The sequence below is a fragment of the Mycteria americana genome, chromosome 5, assembly GCF_035582795.1.
Source record: "Mycteria americana isolate JAX WOST 10 ecotype Jacksonville Zoo and Gardens chromosome 5, USCA_MyAme_1.0, whole genome shotgun sequence".
Lineage (NCBI taxonomy): Eukaryota > Metazoa > Chordata > Aves > Ciconiiformes > Ciconiidae > Mycteria > Mycteria americana.
The window spans coordinates 13,331,782-13,351,383 of record NC_134369.1 but is presented as its reverse complement, the minus strand read 5'-3'; the positions used below and the strand labels follow the sequence as shown (position 1 = coordinate 13,351,383).

Below are 19,602 nucleotides of genomic sequence, written 5' to 3'. Positions count from 1 at the left end.
TTGATGGGCAGTGTCCTGAAGTTTTACAAAAACATGGACACGGGAAGCATGCCTCTCCGTTTCGTCCGCAGGCATTATCCTTGTGTGAAATGAAGCATAAAGGTTTTCACTGGACACGTGCTTAAGGATGAGAACAGGAGTTACAGCAGGTTTTGCTCTGTCCCCTTAGGCCTCATACACAACAGCTGAGACACACTAGCTATAATCTCCTTAAAACTATTGCTGTTGATGCGGTTTCCTCTGACCGGGGAGGTCAGGGATATTTTTTGGCCAAGAACCTTAATGACCTAACAGCACTAGAGACAAACCTTTTTCAGCTATTTGTCTGCATTCTTCAGGCGTGAGGACAGGAAGAAGGGGAAGCACTGAACTATGTACAGCTATGAAGGAAAGAGACATTCCACGCTACAAAGCTATTCAAATTAGCATCTCATTTATGTTCTGCGATATAAACATAACTTCTCTCCCATACGCGATGGGGATTCCCATACATAATTTTTCAAGACCAACACTGCATAAACCTGCTTAGAGCCCAGTCACCCCACAACCTTTGAGAATTGTTAGAGGGTGACATTTGACCACTTTTTTTGTATACTACCAATAAATGGATGAAGGTTAACATGTATTTCTCCTCCTCCTGTCTACTTCTTATATCTGCCTTTTTCCAATCAAAAAGGGGCCTTTGTTATTGCTTACACACACACAGTTTATGCATGTGGGAAGACCAAGAAATCTGGCTTCAATCACTAACTGGTGCTTGTAGACAACACTGGGCTATGAATAAAGGTAATAAAAGTCAGCCAATGGAAAAGACATCCGAGGAGATCGTGGAGTTGTTAGTGAACAGCATGGCATGGACAATGAAGGTAGGTATAGAGACAAAATGCAAGGAAAAGTAGAAGATGAGGTAGGAGGGTGCTATACCACCTGGATTCCTGCCAATGCCAATAGGAATGAGAGATGAGTTTAGATAGACAGCCAGGCCTGTCTCCAAGCTAGAATCCCCAACGTTCCCAAAAGAAAATAGGAGTGCATTTCTCTCTGTTATTCATGCATACTTTAGAAACCTCCAGAGACCGCTCTGCAAACTGGAACGCTAAAACAAAATGTCAAGACAATAAATGGGGCATTGAATCTCTGCTGTTTGCTAGAGGAAGGCCTTTTCTGACTTGAAGGCAGTACCTTGTTTTCACTTCATAAACAGCAAAGCGATGCAGAGTAAGCGTTGTCTTTTAGAATGACCTAAAAGAGTGGGGCAGCACAGCATTACTTGGCTGGATCAGTTACTTTCAAAAATTTCAACATGAAATCCATCCTGCCACAGGTATATTTTAGTATTTTCCTGCCATCTATTCTGTAGTGTCATAACAGGTGCATTGTTAGAGATACTGAGAAATAGCAATAATCCATTTTATTTTTTATAATCGAGGAAATTAATTCCAGTTTCAACTCTGCTCTCAAACTCCTAATCTGAGAAAGTCAGAACTGTTGCAATATATCAGCAGTGAAACAGTTAATGTTTTGTTCTCATTTACAGTGTAAGCATTTAAAGCTGAAGGTAGACCTATCTTCCCTTTTCTTTGAACAGGAGAAATTCACTGTCCTTATTTATCTAAACACTTTGCTTTGCTTGGAACTGTAAGTTTAATTTCTGGAAGAAAATAATAGTGCTTATGCAAAAGTGGCAAAGCAAGTACCTTTTTAAACTATGGTGAAGTATCAGAGAGGTAGCTCTGTGGCCGAAGGACTCAAGACCCCAGCTCCATCTTTGGCATATTAGGCAACTCCAGTCATGCAAGGAATTTTATTTTCCTCTCCTTTGATTTCTTAATCTACAAAATGGAGATACTGGCTAAAGTCATTCAAGGACATTACAATATTCACAGTTTCATCCTTCGCTTTTATTTAATGTTTTAATGAAACCAAAAAACCTTGCATTGCACAATAAAGACAGTTGTGCCGATACATCCATTTTCCCCATAAAAAGCAGTTACTGGGTTTGTTTCCATTTCAGTTAGGCCTCTAGCCCACTCTGACTCCTTAGGAAGCTCTCCTAGCATCGACTTAATTCCACAAAGTGTTCAGCACCATCAAAATAGCATATTTTAATCATGTTTCATTTAATAAAAAACTTTCAATTAGCTCTAGTAATGGCTCTGATCAGCTTTGCAAAGCACTTTGGAGAATTGCAGTGAAAAGCACTGTATTGGAGATAGGTATTACCACTTGCACAAATACAACCTGAAGACTTCAAAACACATACAAGAAACAACTTTATGCCTTCATTGACTCAAATGCTGCTCCAAGTCATATGATATTCCTCAAGGAAGAATTTCAAAGCATTTAACAATTAATAACCTTGCAACACCTTTGAAAAATAAATACTGAGAAGTAGGCACTCGCACAAATTGCTTAATCTACTGCTGAAATACAGCTGTCTCTGGAGCGAAGCATAATACTCATTTAACAGTACAAAGCCACAGAAGTATAGAGGGCACGAAGGAAAAAATATTATTGTATCCATTTAGAGCAAGAGGGGAAGTTTGTGGAGGCAAAAGGGCAGTTAACCAAACCAGAATTTAAATCAAGCACAGGGTGCTATGCCAAATTGGTCAGAAATATCCCAAATTTGGTAATCTTCCAAGGAGGAGTCAAAAGCAGCAAGTCTCTGTAGGGGTTGGTAAGGGTAGAAGGGAGGTTTTTTCCTGGTTTGATTTACTGGCTAACTTAATCTGTACTGTTTATGATTGTTTAATAATGTTGGTGGGCTGAGCTTGTGTTATCTTTAGATGACACTTTAATGTTGCAGGGCAATCATTATTACATTCTTGTGATCTCAGAGTGCCTAGCACGATTGTTTAAATCTAAGAGATGTAATAACTCCTCAGGCAGACAGGCACAAGTGTTAAGTCACTTTAAATCCAGCACTTGATCCACATCTTACTTGACAACGATGGTCTCCAATAGGACCCTGCCCTCAGCTCCTTGCTGGACCACTGATACATATCTTCTCTGTTCAGGGGACAGATGCCATATGCTGAATCACAGAACCAAACGTGCTCTTGGGAGGTCTCCTACCCACATAGCAAGCCTTTCCCAGTACTGTTTAGCTCATGAGAAACTGTTTAGTCAGAAAGTCTTAGAGGACCTTGCAAAAACTAGTTTCCCATCACACGCCTTGATTTGCCAAACCCACTAGTCTTAATTCAAAGGCAGATTCCACACTGCTTCCCACCCTGCTGAAAAGTTTACATTCTTCTTTAAGCACGGGTAAAACACTATCATACTGGGATTTTTTTTTCACCCTTTTACATTCAGTGCAGTAAGAAATACTCTGAGAAGCAGGGGAGTGGGATGCAGGCTACTTTTCTTAAGCAGTCTTTCAAACATCATTGCAGAAAAGACTGAGATTTGGCCTGACAGTAAGGAAGAGCACTGTAGGTGGTAATCGCAAATTCCAACAGGAGCATGCTCCTCACAGTGCAGTGATCCCCCAGGAGCTGCTTTCTAGACAAATGGAGCAGAAAACCAATGTATTAAAGGCATTGGTTTTCTTACAACTGCGCTCCCAGGTGGACAACAACTGGGCATCACTCAGCCTTAGAGAAGGATATATAACCCTGATCTTGTTACATATCAGCCATGGAAAAATGTATGTTTGTCCCTGTTTTTCAATTCACTTGCTGTTCCTACTAAGCATAGTACAGAAAACAATCAATGGATCAGGTTTCCAAATGGGAAACAAAACTACTGGGAAGATCTAACTTCATTTTCACCTTGTTGAGAGTTTTTTCCATTACTTCACTATCCTCTTCTAAGACAGTATCTAACACAGTATCATGCTGTTTGTATACACTTTAATGCACTTGCATTTTGCTGAGATAACTCAAGTATTTATATAGTTCAAGGTTTAAACTCCTATTTCCCCTATTTTGAACAACATCCTTTACAAAATACAAAAAGGACAGACTCATTTTCAGGATTTTTTTTTCTGGCTCAAAAAAAAACAGATGGGGTTTCAGTCCCAAATATGCAATTGGCATTTGGCCCAGTGTAAAGACATGCCCAAACCGCCTGAGGATGGAGCAGCTGTGGGGCCAGGGGGCAGGTCACAAACTGCCTAAGCCAAGGAGACTACAGAAGAGATTCCCTCAAGCCATAGAACAGCTCTGAGGAAAACAAGCAGCGAGTATACTAAATCACCTCCATTCAGTCTCACGATACACAAGCTGAAAACACTTTCTGTCCCCTTAGTGTTCCTTCTTTCCCCATCTGACTCAGAAATGGTCAGATTCCAGCCTGGTCTCTTTTTTAAACCATCTCCCACCACCAGCTTACAAGGAAAGGAGAGAGTTTCCAGAGTAGCAACAAATCTAGTATGGTACTGAAAGAAACTTTTGGTAAATACAATAAAGTGCTGTCAAGAAAGATCAGCCAACTCAGCTCATGATCCAAGCTCTGTGGAAGTGTCTACATGAATGTAGAAAAAGGACCAGAAAAGTTACTGGGGGAAGAAAAAAGAGCAGCTCACTTAGCCAGCCTGCATCCTTTCCACAACAGAGGGGACAGGAGAAAAGCTGTTGTACCAAGCATGAGTAAAAAGACACTGCAGAAACCAAAGCACAGTTGAGGATGTAAATAAGGCTCCTGTTATCTGCTTATTCTCCTCCTTCTGTATTTTATCCACGTAGCTCAAAAAAAAAATTTACCCACGTGCAATCCATTTACAATGTACAAAAATGTATTTTGGAAAAGTTGCAGCTAGGTTTGCTTCAGGGGACTGAAGTCACTCTAGCAATTCAAGCAGGTGGCATACATAAAAAACTAACAGAGTTCCTACAGAATCCAAGGCACCTCAGAAATAAGGTTATTTGAAAGGTTTTTCAGAGAAAGTGTTATCTAAAACCCAATTTAACCTGAAAACTTTAGAGCCCAGTAAATGTGCAAGAGAGACCTATACATCATTTCCTATTAGGTGGCTGCCAAACAGATTTGTTACACATTTAATAAAGCAGTAAAATAAGGTATTTATGTGGCATGTTTAACTGTAAACATATTTGTACTATTTTGTTTAAATGAAAGTGTAACCTGACAGATGCTGCAATCACTGGACAACAGGAAATGTGACAAGAAAAAGGAAAGTCAGAACTTCTGCTGCATCACAAAAAATAACATAACAGTGCCCTTGCACAGTCCTGCTTTAATAGGCCTGTGAAACCTATATGCTTTGAGCATCTAACAGGAGTGCCCAGCTGGCAGCTGGTGAATTTTCAGGTGCCTTGGAGGGTCCCAGCAACTTCGAGGGAGTAGTCTTGAATACTCTTTGCTGGGTCATACGTCATTGCTATTCCTTCCCTTCAGGGCTTCACCTCATATTTGGCAAAGGAGCACAGCTGCAGCTCCTTCCAGTGTCAACACCTTTTCTTTGCTTGGCTAGAGGTGTCAGCGCAGAACAAACACAAGGTACTGCCTTCTTAAGTTCAGAGCTCCCCAAGTCACGTGCACTTTTCAGGCTCTATCTTCTGCTCACTGAAACTGTCATCAGCCTTCAAAGTGGAATCTCAGCCCATCACATCTTTTCCAGGTCAGGAAAGAAATGCAAAAAAACTGCAAAGGTACATGTCATAACAAATAGCTTAATACAAACATCTAGTAACTTTTGCTTCTTTAATGTGCAGATCTCAGGAATACGTAGGGAGATATCAGTTATCCCTTTACAGATGCACAGAGAAACTGAGGTTGCAGGTAATGGACTGACTTAAAGGATCTGAGCGAGTGAACAACGAAGCAGGGAACAGGACAAGAGATTTGCAAGCTAGTATCTCTTTACCTGGATTGATGTCTTTCTATAGACATTGTACTTAATAGTAGTTGCTTCTGAAAAAGAAATTATTCTCTTTTGGAGAAAGATGAGCACGTTCTTCTTTATGGGCGATTATGCCCAGAGTGGATAAAAATCAAAGGGATAAGAGTACAAAAACACTGATGTTACAGAGGAAAGCTGTTTTCTTCTGAGTTTGAGAACAAAAGTAAAGCAGATCTTTTGGGATAAAATTGTTTTAAGAAAGAGGTACTTTTCTGTTTCAGTAGAGGTATATACAGACATGTATAAGTAGCTTTAATACAAGGAAAACATTGAAACAATAAGTTGCTGAATTTTGCTTGCAATACTTAATCGCATTCCTAATGTGAAGATCCTGAGTTCCCTCTAAGAAGAGCATGTGGATGTTTTATTGTTAAACAATTAGGCCAAAGCCACACTGAGGATTTTTGTATCTGGTTCAAACTGACTTTAATGGAAAATGAGCATCTAACTCTCATAAGTGACTTAGAAAACCTCAGCAGGGTTGTGTAAAAAGCCAGAGCGTGTTTTATTCTATTTGAATCTAGCCTGGTTAAGGCTTTGTAGAGAGCTGAGAACCCATAAATTAAGATAGGAAATTGTGAAGGCAGAAAGGGGCTTTGTCTCCTCCACTCCCTGGTCAAAATGAAGTTTAGGGATAACTGAAACATCTGCTGTGCTAGCTCGTGTATCAAAGGTAACCTCTGTTTACATCAATAAAAAGGGGTTTATAGCTAATTTAATCAGCATACTGTCGTGGTTTAACCCCAGCTGGCAACTGAGCACCACACAGCCACTCGCTCACTCCCCACCCCCGGTGGGATGGGGGAGAGAATCAGAAGGGTAAAAGTGAGAAAACTCATGCGTTGAGATAAAGACAGTTTAATAAGTAAAGCAAAAGCCACGCACGCAAGCAAAGCAAAACAAGGTATTCATTCACTCCTTCCCATGGGCAGGCAGGTGTTCAGCCATCTCCAGGAAAGCAGGGCTCCATCACGCGTAATGGTTACTTAGGAGGACAAACGCCATCACTCCAAAGGTGTCCCCCCTTCCTTCTTCTTCCCCAGCTCTATATGCTGAGCATGACATCATATGGTATGGAATATCCCTTTGGGCAGTGGGGGTCAGCTGTCCCAGCTGTGTCCCCTCCCAGCTTCTTGTGCACCCCTAGCCTACTCGCTGGTGGGGTGGTGTGAGAAGCAGAAAAGGCCTTGACTCTGTGCAAGCCCTGCTCAGCAGTAACAAAAACATCCCTGTGTTACCACCACTGTTTCCAGCACAAATCCAAAACATAGCCCCATACTAGCTACTATGAAGAACGTTAATTCTATCCCAGTTAAAACCAGCAAAAATGCTGCTTGGAATATTTGTGAAACTATATGGATAAATTACTATCTTTTGAATACTTATGATAAATATACTCTACATAAGATGTAAACCTGGGCTGCATATTGATGTTTGAGAGTGTGTCTTTGCCTCTGGCATAGATTTATGGGGGGGAGGGGCAGGAATAGTAGATACAAAATCACAGAATCAGAATCGCAGAATCATATAGGTTGGAAAAGACCTTTAAGATCATCAAGTCCAACTGTAAACCTAACACTACCAAGACCACCACTACACCATGTCCCTAAGCACCTCATCCAAACATCTTTTAAATACCTCCAGGGATGGCGACTCAACCACTTCCCTGGGCAGCCTGTTCCAATGCTTGATAACCCTTTCAGTCAAGTAAAATTTCCTAATATCCAGTCTAAACCTCCCCTGGCGCAACTTGAGGCCATTTCCTCTCGTCCTACCACTCGTTACCTGGGAGAAGAGACCGACCCCCACCTCTCTACAACCTCCTTTCAGGTAGTTGTAGAGAGCGATAAGGTCTCCCCTCAGCCTCCTTTTCTCCAGGCTAAACAGTCCCAGCTCCCTCAGCCGCTCCTCATCAGACTTGTGCTCCAGACCCTTCACCAGCTTCGTTGCCCTTCTCTGGACACGCTCCAGCCCCTCAATGTCTCTCTTGTAGTGGGGGGCCCAAAACTGAACACAGTATTCGAGGTGCGGCCTCACCAGTGCCGAGTACAGGGGCACGATCACTTCCCTAGTCCTGCTGGCCATGCTATTTTTGATACAAGCCAGGATGCCATTGGCTTTCTTGGCCACCTGGGCACACTGCTGGCTCATATTCAGGTGGCTGTTGACCAACACCCCCAGGTCCTTCTCTGCCAGGCAGCTTTCCAGCCACTCTTCCCCAAGCCTGTAGCGTTGCATGGGGTTGCTGTGGCCCAAGTGCAGGACCCAGCACTTGGCCTTGTTCAATCCCATACAATTGACCTTGGCCCATCCATCCAGCCTGTCCAGGTCGCTCTGTAGAGCCTGCCTACCCTCCAGCAGATCAACACTCCCACATAACTTGGTGTCATCTGCAAACTTACTGAGGGTGCACTCGATCCCTTTGTCCAGATCATTGATAAAGATGTTAAACAGAACTGGCCCCAACACAGAGCCCTGGGGAACACCGCTTGTGACTGGCCGCCAACTGGAGTAAACTCCATTCACCACCACTCTTTGGGCCCGGCCGTCCAGCCAGTTCTTTACCCAGCGAAGAGTACACCCGTCCAAGCCATGAGCAGCCAGTTTCTCCAGGAGAATGCTATGGGAAACCAGGTCAAAGGCTTTACTGAAGTCTAGATAGACAACATCCACAGCCTTCCCCTCATCCACTAGGTGGGTCACCTTGTCGTAGAAGGAGATCAGGTTGGTCAAGCAGGACCTGCCTTTCCTGAACCCATGCTGGCTGGGCTTGATCCCTTGGTTATCCTCTACATGCTGTTTGATGGCACTCAGGATGATCTGCTCCATCAGCTTCCCTGGTACCGAGGTCAGGCTGACAGGCCTGTAGTTCCCCAGGTCCTCCTTCCGGCCCTTCTTGAAGATGGGCATCACATTCGCTAACCTCCAGTCAACTGGGACCTCCCCAGTTAGCGACCTTGTAAAATAACTGCCACCTTGTAACCAGAAATAATGGTTATGACTAAATCTCAAAAATCAAACATAAGTAGATACAGAAGAACTCATGCTTTTCAAGAAAAAAAAAAATTGATTAACATTGTATCTCTATATATACATTAGTCCATTAATAAATATTTGAGATCAAGTAGTTAAGAAACATGGTATTAAAAGCCTAAACTATGCTGCTAGTCTCACCACCCAATCATACAAATTTTGAAATTAAGTAACTTCACTTGAAATCACCTTCTAGTTGAAAAAAAAAAAAAAAAGCCTTTTGAAGCACTGAAGGGCAGCAGCAGTATTGTTGTCTCAAAAGCACTACTCTGGGTATTTATTTACAGTTCAAGATGAAAGAAAATATTTTGCCTCACAATATTTTTTAACACTTAAGCTGAAAATGGAAAGAAAAGGTTTTATCTGTTTCCAGGATTACCTTCCTGAACCTTCTCATCTGTATTGATGCTTTCCTCATCTACCAAAGTTATATGCAGTCTTACATTCATTCACATTTTGCTAAGTGCTTTTAGATTTACAAATGAAAGGTGCTACACTGCTGCAACATCTCATAATCTTTCTGCCATTGTCCAAATTCAGCTCCTGGTTTTTATTGTCATTTGCCCTACTCCAGAAACCACTAATCCTAATTTGCTTCAGAAGCCCTCATCCTTCAGATTTTAAAAGTCCACATGATAAAGCCTCGACATGAAAATAACATATCTCCACTAGCCCCAGGTGTAGGATTCCCACATCCAGTTTTTAGAAGTTATGAAGGTAAGCCCCTTTGTTATATATTGGGAAAAAAAAAAAAAAATCTCATTTATGTCAATGAGTCTTGGATTAAAAAAATCTCTCACTGACTATCCAACATTTAGGGTCATGCTAAGCCTCCACAAAAAAAAACTTTATTTCAAAACATCTGACATGTACTTGCCTTTTACTCTTTGCCTAACTGGGGGGGGGGGTGGGGGGGCAGGTGGAGCTGGATTCAGAAACAATTTGAAAAGTCAAAGCCAGAAATAAAGTGCCAGGTGAGGAAGAATTGAGTAGACACTGACTATATAATTCACCTGGTCCAATCACACTGCTTTGTGTGGTCTCCACCCCAGCCAACCTTCCAACTACATGTTTGTCCAGGCTGGACAAGCAGGTGTGGTTGCCAACCTATTCTGCTGCAAAGCATACGGGAAAGGGAAAAGAAAGTTTTGCTCCAAGACAAAGCACTAAGCTATCCAGGGCTGGATTCTTGCTGTTTTATCTGTTATCCATGGGCTCATGAATATGCATGTCCCTCAAAATTCATTACATATTTCTCACATGAATATGCCACTGAACTTAATTATTCTGCTTCCAGAGCATACCTCCAGCCTGGGAGCTCAGATACACTTCTGCAGGTCAAAAAGCTCTACTATCTCTCCAAACTTAAGAAGAAAGAATCTGGCCTATTCTATCACATCAGTCTATCCACAGTAGTTCTGGGTCAACACTAGTATGCCAAAAACTACAGTCTGGTTCATCTCATACTCTACATGCAAAATTATGCTCTCCACTAAAAATAATGATAATGGATTGAGCCATTAATCTTCAAAAGAGAAGTTGGTTTCACCCAAGGCAGAAAGTAAATTCTCGCATCTTTCTTATAGGCTGTGCTTTTATGCCAGGTATTAACCTTTCCAGTTTTTCTGTTGCCAGAAATATCACAGTATACAACGATCCATCCAATTGAAAAGATAAGACAATCATTTCCCTTCAGCCATATATCCTGGAGTGTCCCCTCACCAGGCACAATCTCATGGAGGTGGATGGATAAACAAACAGTGTATTTTTCACATAACTTTTTACTGTCCACTGTTATTCTCTCTCTGAAGTGTGTGCTTGCCACTGAAAACTTCATGGCTCTCTTACTGTTTCATTTGGGAGACATCATCTTAGCTGCACATTCATCAACTTCTCTGTTAGTTTCTCCAACTCAGAGATAACTGTCTTGCAGGGAGATAACTCAATGGCAAATAAAGCCAGAATTAAAGCTGAACCTCAATCAAATCTTATGTGATACTGGTTTTAGGGTGCAAAGCACTATCTGACATCTGTCTTGGTGTTCCACTAGATACAACTCTGAACATCAGAAAAAACGGCCAAGCAGAGGAATATGTCACCAGCTGACTTCTTGCAGCTCAAATAGCTGCTATCAGGGAATCTCTATGACAGACAAGAAGCTCCAATGCTCACAGGCAAATAAAGACTCTCTCTGTCACCATTTATCCCCTTTGTAGGGCCTAATGAACACCAAGCCACAGTTAAAGTGGTACCCACAAAATCTAAATCTTGCATCCATATACAGCCTGGATGCAGCAGCAGCACAACTAGAGGGTATGACACATACAGTTCATTAAAGCCCAGCTGCTGGGTTTGGAGTGCTTCAAGAGGGAGGTTCAAGGGCTAAAAGGGGAAAGAAGGAAAGAAACATACTAAGAAAAGCCAAAGAAAAAAGAATGACAAATGTTTTTCTGGGAGCTAACAGGCAAGTTTCACCAAAGCACAGGGGTTTAGATGAAGCTTTACTTACATGTAAAATGGCAGGAGTCTGAGGGCCCTTGCCTCTCTTGAACTTATTTTTTCTAAGGAGTTACCTGTGTTGTCCAAGTTAACATAGCCACAGGAAAAGCAGGGCAGGCCAATAAAGATTATCCTCAACTCACCTTGGCACTGCATGAGAAGGTAGCTGTGCCACCCAGCAATATCCCCCTTCGCCTCCTAGGCCTGAAGACATCTCTGGAGAGAAAGACCAGTTCCTCTGCTGACCACTCTACAACTATGGCAGCAAAAGTCTCAGAGAGCCCTGCTCAAGGTGTTGGTTCAGAGGATAATAAAGCACTGAGCCAATCAGCAGGAAACCCCTCAGCACCAATCCCTGGCACTGGGGAGGGCAGAGCTTGAGCACAACACCTGTGGAAGTGGGGGGGGAGGCTTAGAAGGTATCCTGAGGTCTGTTAATACCAAAAACAGACAATCAAGGTTGTGCTGTTAAAGCTCAGGAGCACCCATGAGTGTCATGTGGGCTTCCAGACAAGACAGGTGCTGAGTAGGAGACAGCATGAGCTCTGTGTGTTTGTTCTTGGCTTTCCTTGCATGGAATATTTTTTTAAACATTATAATTAAATAATTCAGGATATTTACTCATTTCCACAGGAGAACTGGTGATGGATGCATCCCTAAAACGCTAACAGAAATACGTGTACAAAGCTACAGGTGCACGAATTGTATTGATGAGTACTGGATGCTGTTTTAACAATTTTGGAGATTGTTAAGTAATATTTACAGAAGGCCTATAGGGAGGTTCAGATTATTTTTAGGCCTCTTCTTTTTGATCCCTTTCTGTCCTTTCCTACTCTGATCTCGCCTCTCGAAATTTCAAGTCCACCATTTCTTACACAGTTTGAGTGGCATGGGGGATGTTCTGCTCAAAGACTAAAGTTAACAATATAGCAGGGATATAGCAGGTAGTAAAATGCAAGTTGTGGTATGGAACTGCTACCCAGTTTGCAACCTAACAGTGGAAATAATCAGACCCTGCCATCACACAGGAGATTTGGTGTGCTTTTGCACTCTGTCATATCTTCAAAACAATATTCCTGGTTAATGAATCTCATTTGAAGAACACTGGCTAAGAGGATCCTGTGAGCCTAGAGCCAGGATTAAGAGACGAGGCAAACTGGAAACTCCAATCATTACAATCCTGTAGCACAAATGAGATGCACTTTCACACACAGTGAGTCAATGTGCCCCATTTTTCTTTAGCACACTGTGCCCACACAGAAGGAAACATGACTTCAGGCCAAATATATTTTCCTTTCCAGTGACCTCGTGTGATAAGAGTTTCCACCAGGACAAAGGATCAAAATCATTAGAGCTCCTCATTCATTCCACCCTGTCTTGCAAAAACTATTTGCACTCCCTCAAAGAAGTAACAATGTTGAAAGCAAAAATGTGAAGAGACAGATCCATCTCCTGACTTGAAGAACTTCTCAGAACAATGAACAGAGTCCACATCTGGAACATCTGCTCCTCACTGAAGAAGGATTGCGAGATCTTCCGGGGCAGCTCTCCTAAAGTACTTTGGTCTCTGCCCTAATACTTGGAATAGCAGGCCGAGCAGGGCACTTTGCACAATGCTAGCTGGTTAGCATCTGTGCCCTGTGACTGTATGTCCCATGAAGACAACTAATCTTTTTCTTAAGGGGAAAAAATGCAAACCATTAATTCAGTGTGATGACCCCATCAAAATGATGAAATGAATAATAGTATTAAAACTTTACACAACGAGTGTTTTTAATAATGTGGGAGTTAGGGAATAATGTTAAATGTTTCAACTCAAAGACCTGGTTTCCTGTGTTGGCACCAGTGCTAACACTAAATGTTCATACATCAAGCATTTTTACATCTTCATTTTAAAGAGAAATTAGGAGACAGATACACTTAAACTGAAATAACATCCCATTCCTGTGCATGTGAACACACACAGGGTGCATTTCCGACAAAAACTCACTGTGCTTTCAATATGTCTTTAAGGACTTCTCCATTCGCACAAAATCACTGAAGTCCCAGCTACACTGCAGCGGCTGACAAGTTTTCAGCAGACAGATGCAGCTCAAACAAACATATCTCCAAAGAATGGTGAAAGGTGGCAGTAAAAACGAATGCCTACTCTTTTCCTGTGTTCCTCAGCCTAACAAACACATTTCCAAGGTCAGAAGCCTGCAGCAGAACGTATCAAAAGCACTGGCTATATGAAGTGTAGCATTCATTTACCTGAACAGTTCTAACTATCTGGGTGTACGCTCCAGACAGAGAACAAAGTTAGGTTACTCTAAACACGTTCACTGTGGATTAAGCTAATGCAGTCTTCTTCCAAAGTAGGTTGGCTAAGAATACAAAGTTACAGACCTCAACTGATGAGTAGGAACTCCTACAGGAACTCAATCCAACTCAGTCACCTCTATCTGTAGGCTCAAGCTCTCTGCAACTAAACTATCATATCTAATTTCAAACTCTGGTTAAGAGCAACAGACCCAAATAGAAAGGCATACCCAACCAAGAGGGTGGTTTGGCCATGAAGTGTTAACGTACCAGCTGATCCCTATCTCTACAGTTTGTGGTAAGGTGGACTTCAGAAAGTTCAATTGCTAATGCAGAAAAAAAACTTTCAGGCTCAGTCCCTAGTGAATAAAAAGTTTCTAACAAAATCTGACAGCTGTTCAAAGCCTATATGAATGAAAAGAGGACTTAAATCTGATTCTCCATGAGCAAACATCCCCATTGTTCAGATCAGTCCTCAAACTTTATTTCTGCACACCCAAACAGCAAGGACTGGGAAAACGGTAGCTACAGAGGAAGGATCTTCACCACAGCCCCTCTCTAACAGGGCACAGCTCTAGACCAGCACAGGAGACCAGGATTTTAAGAGTCTGCACGGCACCTCGTAGGTGGGCAGGACTTCTCTTCCATGGCATTTAACTTGACACATCTCACCAGCATAAGGCATTTCTACATGAAAGAGAAGCAAGATACAGGAAAAGATTTTGCAGTCGGATTAGGGGTAAGAGTGACGAGTACTAACTCTCAGCTGATGTACGTACACCCGAAAAACATATCCAAAACTCTTCTCAAAAGGGGGAATTTCAGGTCTTGTAGGGTGTGGCTCTCCAAGGCTTGGCAAAGCCACTTATAACCTCACCAAAGTTCAATATGACTATGAGTGTTTACAAGCACAAGGACTAGGCCAAATTGAGAATGTAAATATTTGCATTCAGTTCCCCAAACTTGCCTCTATCTGCACTGCCAACTAAATCCCAACTGCAGACCAAAAAATCTGAAAAGCAACAGTTGCACACACTTTACAGCATAGAGACAAAACTAACACACATAGCACTCGGCACTGGGGGGAAAAAAAGGGAAAAAAAAAAGTAATTCATAATCTAAACTGAACTTATGTTAAACAAGGCATCAGTGAAGTTTGGACGGAAACTTGACTTGACTTAACTATCATTTGGTACATTTTGAAAGTCTGATCAGTCCAGATTTTGGTCCTCTGCCCTGCAAGAGACTGGGTTACATTAACCATATCTAGATTACTCAAGACCCCATAGATGACATGATGGGTCTAGCACATAGTGGTAACTTTGACCTAAACCACATTCTCTTAAGCCATCAAAAGCAAGAACTTCTATTTTCCAAGCAGATCATAGAATCATTGAATCATAGAATGGTTTGGGTTGGAAGAGACCTTTAAGGGTCATCTAGCCCAACACCCCTGCTGTAGGCAGGGACATCTTCAACTAGAGCAGGTTGCTCAGAGCCCCGTCCAGCCTGACCTTGAATGTTTCCAGGGATGGGGCCTCTACAGCCTCTCTGGGCAACCTGTTCCAGTGTTTCACCACCCTCATTGTAAAACATTTCTTCCTTGTATCTAGTCTGAATCTACCCTCTTTCAGTTTCAAACCATTACCCCCTGTCCTATCACTACAGGTCCTACTAAAAAGGGCCCTACTAAAAAGTCTGTCCCCATCTTTCTCAGATGAGTTGAGGAAAGTCTTCTCTGGATCCAAAATAATTTATTTAACAACCTCAGTCCCATATTCAGAATTGATTTAGGATCCCAAATCGCCTTGAGTTCTCAACATACACACTGGTTGGTTGGTTGTTTTTTTAAGTTTTACCCCAGTTCTTTTAGCTATAGATAAGGATGGCAGCCAGGGATCCATTCAAGAGAGCTGTGACCTCCCACAAACACAGATCCCGAGCGATACACCGTATTCTCAGCTGCCAGTTCCCAGTCCTTCTCAGAAAGTGTTAAATGCCTTTCAGTCCTACATCTCCATCGCAGACACTGGAGGGAATCAGAATGCTAAGCGACTCACCAAGACCAGGATTTTGTATTTTTTTTTGTATGATAAGAATTTGGGCCTCCTCACTCCCACTACTGTAAACTAACAAAAAGTCCATCTTCTCCCTCTTCAGTTAAGTGGGAAAAGTACAAACCTGGTTCTCCAGCTTTACTCAACTGTGGGAAACTTGGTTTTGCTCTCCAGTTAAAAGCAGACTCTACAGCGCACTTCACAGTGACCTCTTCACAAGGGGCTAGTATCATTTCTTTAAATGCCCTTACACTAAAAATAGTACTGCTTCCTAAACATGAGTGCTTAGCAGTTCCAGGCATTCCAAGATCCTGCATACCACTTTATTTTTTTTAAACTGGCAACTTTATTTAACCAGCAATTAAAAAAAGGAGGCCCAGCCGCCCCAGTGATTCTTCCCAGAGGGTCTTAGATGTTTATGAAACACAATGAAAACAATAAAGTGGATAAAATCATGCTATTCCATCAAGTTCTTGGCAAGACTTCCCAACCAAGAATAAATTGGCATGGTACATTACAGTCAACAGATTACACAATGGTTTACAGGGTCACCAATAATAAGGGGTCACACGCTCCTTGAAGAGCTACAGTATATGTTAAAAGTCACTTGCTTAAAGGGAAATGGCAATGCTTGGTCCTGAGCTCCTTGGAGCAAATTCTGGGAGCCACAGCACAAACATGCTCTAAGGGTAGAAGAGGACTGAAGGCGCCTCTCCTCCCCAGCACCAGGAACGGCAGTAACTACACTGAGCAAGCTGGCTGGGGGAGTTTAGCACCCTGAAGGGAGCAGAAGAAAGCTAGGCCAGGTAGGACTCCCTTATTTCTGCATACGAGAGGAGAACGCATGCTAGGTACTTTTAGGAGTAGGACAGTCTCCGTGCCCCAGTGAGGCCCAGCACCACCCACCCTATCACCCCTTCCCAAGGAGCCCTGCTCCCCACTCCTCCATACTCTCAGAGGTAACTGGTTCCACCCCAGAAGCAAGATGGCAGTTTCCTGCCAGTCTAGTCACTCTTAACAGTGTATAGACTGTAGCTAGCTTTAACGGGTGCTCGACTATATTCTTAGGTAACTTGATAAAGTAATCATATAAAGTAATCATATCAGCTTAAATGTGTTGCAGTTTTCCTTTAAATAACTAATCTTAAAGCAAGAGGGAAATGAATGGTCAGAGCCATAAATCTTACTTTCACCCTTCAACCTGGCAACAGATTTCCACTGTGCCACCTGCATAACCTGATCATCAAAATAAAAGTTAAATTTTGACATTCCTAAACATACATGATTTTCTCAAATCTCATCTTAAATGTAAAATACTTCTACTTTTACGCTGTTAACTTATCCTTCCACTATATGGAATATTTTCATCTACTGACTATATATTAATCATGAATAATCAAAACATTACCAAGTCTCAAAGGCAAATCAACCTCACTTCAATTCATCCTACTCTGCATCACCAGAAATCAGACTACAACTAACAGTTTCATCCTTTATCTTCCACAAGTTTTGATCACTCTAGGTGGCTTTTACTGGATTATTCAATATCTGGCCGAACTAAAGACTGACTACTCAGAATAAAAATGAAAGAAAACCTATTCCCCAAAGTCAGTGCAACAGTAAAACAAGGGTGTAGAAAACACCGCTATTGACATACTCCATGCAATAATACTATGCATCCGGCTTCATTTAGCTTGACTACTAAAATTCAAAGTACATCAGAGTGATAAAACTGAAGTAAACATAAGAAGGCTCTCTCATATCTAGCCACTACTCTTTGATTGCGGTGACCCGCTGCTCCTTAGTAAAGCAAACGCTTGGTACCAAGCCAAGAGCAGTACATCTGATTTTCCCACCAAGTGAACTGCCGAAGCTGCTCCCTTAGCTCTTCAGCTAAATCTGTCTTGGGATCCTAAAGTCTTCCGCTGGAGTCCAGGTGGCTCCTCTACTCTTTTCAACACGCATGCAAACATTACAGCCGGCTGGTTAGACGATGCGAGTGGGCACTGGAAGGGAAAAGAAGTGCCACAGCTCCCCTTCTCTCTCCAGATCAGAGCCCCGCGCTCGGCGGGCTGGCTCCCCAGCCCGCTTATAGTTAACCCGGTCTCGCCGAGGCGGTCTCCTGGGCTCTGTCCCTCCGGGGTGCCTCTGTCCTCGCCACCCACGCGAGAAGAAACGTCCCGCGAGGCACAGCGGTGGCACGGGACGCACCAGCACGGGAGCACCGACCCCCCGCTCCGCCCGTGCGCAAGGACCCGGCGCCCATCTGCGCTCCCCCCGGGCAGGGCAGGGACCCCCGCCAGGGTCGCGGGGCCGGCCCGCCCCGGCAGGGCCGCCGGCGGCTCCTTTGCCGCGGGGGCTCCGCGGTCCGGGGAGCCGCAGGGCCCAGGGGAGCCCCCGGGCCCGGGGAGCCCCCGCCGCCGCGCATCCCCGGCCCGCCCCGCTGCCGGGAGGCGGGCGGCTCTCAGGGCGCAGGGACGGCGAGCCGGAGCACGATCAATCGTTTCTCCCCCCAGCCCCGCTCCCCTGCCCGGGTCCCCAGAGGGGACCACCGCCCCGGCAGCGCGGCTCCCCGGCCCTTACCAAGGCGCGCAGGGGTGCGCTCCCTCCGCCGGACGCCTGCAGCCCCCGTCCCGCAGCCCGGGCGGTTGTGGCTTTTTTGGAGAAGCTGGGAAGAGGGAGAGAAAGAAAGGGGGGAGGGAAGGGGGAGGGAAGGGACTGAGATCGAGGGAGAGAGAAGTATGCAAAGGCAGGAAGTGGAGACGGCCACGGCCAGTGCGGGAGATTAATGGGAACCAGTCACCCGGCAGCCAACAAAGAAACCTGCTCCCCCAGCGCAGCCCGGCCCGGGCTGCAGCCCTGCCGCGGCCGGGCAGCCCCGGGCGGCCGAGCCACCGCTCCCGCCGGCAGCGTTCGGCCCCGGCCCCAGCCCCGGCCCCGCGGAGGGGTGGGCGCCGCCCCCCCTCCACGGCCCCAAACCCGGGTCCTGGCTCGGCGGGAGGGAGGGGAGCAGCCCGCCGGGGCCGGGCAGGACCGGCCGGTCCGCGCGGAGATGCGATGGGCAGAGGAGGAGGAGGAGGAGGGGAGAACCGAGCCCCGCTCTGACAATCTTCTTCCTCCCTCTACCCCAGGGGACCGATACCGCTTATTTTTTTATTTAAAAAACTACGAGTGCTGGGCTCCTCTCCGCGCGGAGCCGCTTGCGGGGAAGAAAGGAAGGAAGGAGGAGAGCGAGCGGCGCTTCCTGCGCTCGGTCGCCGAGCAGATGGTTTCCATCAGGGCGCCGGGGACGGGCGAGCCCCCGGGGCGGCGGGACGCGGGGCGCCCGCGCTTTCCAAGCTCCCAGGGTAGCTTCGGAGTGACTGTACCTGTGGAGAAAGGGGGGAGAGGGAGGCAGCGGCATGCCTCTGAACTTCATTCCGGGTGCCACGGTTCAAATCCAGCCTGCTCGGACCAGGTACCGACAGCAATTTTGCAAAGCCCTGCTCCCTGGGGAGCAGAGCCCGAGGTGCCCCGCTCGGCGGCAGGCCGCAGCCAGGGTCCCTCGGCACGCCAGGACACAGGGCAACGCGCGTACCAGAGGGCGAAGACGGTCTCTGCGTGGCACAAGCGATAAAGCACACATACCACGCGGGCCACAAACAGCATCGTAGGGGCCAGCTCCCTGGCACGCCTGTCCACGTGCTGCTGCCGGTGTAACCGATGAGAAACCCGCACAAGAGGTTTGATATACAGACCATACGAAAGAGGCAGGATGCTAGCTGCTAGCAGAACCATAAGTATTGCAAATACAAAGACTGCACCTAAATCTTGAAGTATTACGTAAGCATTTATAAACCAAGTCGC

The 19,602-nt window shown here is 44.7% G+C and overlaps 1 protein-coding gene across 4 annotated transcripts in view; it reads right to left on the bottom strand.

Moving 5' to 3' along the window:
* DENND2B (DENN domain containing 2B) overlaps nt 1–18,714 on the bottom strand; it is a 192,897-nt gene extending 174,183 nt beyond the window's left edge. For 2 of the 4 annotated variants that reach the window (XR_012775859.1, XM_075502180.1), the window contains exon 1: nt 18,340–18,710. The gene's annotated coding sequence lies outside the window, so the exon portion shown is untranslated. Of the gene's footprint in view, nt 1–18,339 lie in introns of all 4 variants that reach the window. The other 2 variants (XM_075502183.1, XM_075502184.1) reach the window with 2 other exon arrangements.
* Between the last annotated feature and the right edge of the window lie 888 nt (nt 18,715–19,602).